Here is a 2502-nt window from a genome sequence, read left to right as displayed (position 1 = left end):
CGGTGCATATGAATCCCACTCATTACAGTTAACATACAGTAAATGCTGCTAATAATTCAAATTTCTCTTTTCATTCAATTAAAGATAGTTAGTAGAGATGGCATTCATTGGTAAGTGTTCTTGTTGCTTCTTTTTGGAGGAAAATCTTATTTCACACTTGTGACATTTGAACAACATGTAGTGCAGAATTTGGGGATTATGATGTAAAATTGAAACAGTTCTTCTTAAAAGCTGTTGCATAAATGGATAAGGCCTAACGAAACCCATTGTTCTTTCAGAATGAATGCAGAATATGGCCTCTCTTGTTATGCGCTTCATTGTCTTTCTTCCATTTGGTGTGACGTCAACGACTATTTCCAGCTAATGTTAATCATTTGGTTTCCAGACACTCTAAATTTCCACTTTTTTCCATGCTGATTGTGACTAACAGAGATGGCATTAGTCGGAAAATAACAGTTGTTACTTGTAAGACAAACAACAGCTCTGTTGTGTTGAGTTAAAGTGTGCGTGAAATCACCGTAGCAGTGAGCTTGCACACACTTGGACATCAACTAAAGGAAATCACAGGCTGTCGCTTATATTATTGGGAATGCCTGTTTTTCCCTGCACATCCAAGTGAAAATGTCCGCCAACTGCCAAACAGACCGGAAAATACTAGTAGTTCGTAAAACAAGTTTTAATCACTAACATGACACTATACTTGTGGATTGTCAGTGCAGTATTTACTAACACAGGCAACTTTTATATTGAAAGTCAGACTATGTAAAACTACATTTCTGGTAAGAGTTATCAGTTACTACATTTGTGTTTCTATGGAGCAACAATTTATATACAACATTTGTGTTGTTCACCACAGCTTTCGAACCAGATCTCACACATGCAGATATGCATTAAAAGATGTCAGAATGGAAGGAATGTGCAAAGGAGTGTTGAACCTTTAGGAAAGAAAGTCGATGGAGTCAGTACCTTGCTCAACAGCTCCTTGACAAGATTTAGGAAGCAGATTACCTTCGCCCATCAACTACGGTAGTTTTCATTCCACTATTACTTGCAGCGGGATGAAGAGGAACGTCAAAACATGACCTCCCAGACCAACTCTTTACTGATGAGCTATCGCTGCTCAAACTAGTTCATAGCAGTGTGTGTTACCAAGTACCTGCTCACAGTATCATTGACATTCCAAGTTGCAAAATCTTAAATGATTATTCCCAATAGATGAGAATGTTAATGGTTGTTTGTCCAGATGTTGTTTCGCTATGTCAGTATGCAATGTAATCAACTGGCGCCCCGTCCAGGGTCCCTGCCTCTCGCCCAATGTTAACTGGCACATGTTTAATTAATTAATTAATTTTAAAAGTGCAGCTAAAAGACCCAATCGACAGTCCAAACACAAATCTGAAAGTGGTGTTTTATGTCAAATAAGAAAGAAAAAGCAATTTGTCTCATTTCTGACTGATGCACTGTATGAGCAGGATGCATGATATCTGAGTGTGTTACGTTGAAGCACAAGTGACAAAAAAACACCACTATGGATGCCAAAATTTAGATTTAGTCATAAATATGACCCAGTTAAAAGCGTAAAGTTTATCACACCATTTTTTATTATAGAATAAACGCTTCCATAATAATATCACGAATACCATCAAAATATCTGTGAATTGCTTGTAGAGGTGTTAAATTCAATGCCAGGGTAAAGTTTTAAGAGTGCTTTAATTCCAAGTCCTGTGTAACAATGCATCAGTGTCAAAAGTCCCTGGCTCACTAAAGGAATCATGAATGCTTGCAATAAGAAAAATAATTTATATAAACAGTTCATCAAAGCAAAAACAAAAGAGGCGGAAGAGAGATATAAAACATACAAAAATAAGTTGACGGACATCATTAGAACAAGTAAACAAGTGTACTATAAAAAAAGATTATATGCAAATAAAAATAATATGAAAGCAACTTGGGATACATTAAATCATTTAATTAAACAAGGATCTCCTGCTCGATCATATCCTGATTATTTTACTGATGGAAACGGTAACCTCCATAACATGAATGATATCGTTGACGGTTTTAATAAATTTTTCACAAATGTTGGCCCTCAGTTGGCTGCGGAAATTCCATGCCATACTGTTAATAACTGTCACAACACGATTAAAAGAAATCCATTTTCAATGTTCCTCACAGCTACAGACGATAAGGAAATTATTAATATTGTATTAAAATGTAAAAGTAAGTCATCTGTGGATTATCATGATATCAACATGTTAGTAATAAAAAAGATGATATTTTCTATTGTAAAGCCCTTAACATATTTTTGTAATTTATCACTTCAGTCTGGTTGTTTTCCGAAAAAAATGAAAATTGCTAAAGTAATACCATTATTCAAGAGCAACGATAAACATAATTTCACAAATTATAGACCAATCTCTCTATTGCCCCAATTTTCAAAAATTTTAGAAAAACTTTTCAATTCTAGACTTGAAAAGTTCCTAAAGAAACATCAAATACTAA

Source organism: Corythoichthys intestinalis, chromosome 2 (assembly GCF_030265065.1).
Source record: "Corythoichthys intestinalis isolate RoL2023-P3 chromosome 2, ASM3026506v1, whole genome shotgun sequence".
In the NCBI taxonomy this organism is placed as follows: Eukaryota; Metazoa; Chordata; class Actinopteri; order Syngnathiformes; family Syngnathidae; genus Corythoichthys; species Corythoichthys intestinalis.
Note: the sequence above shows the minus strand (reverse complement) of the source record.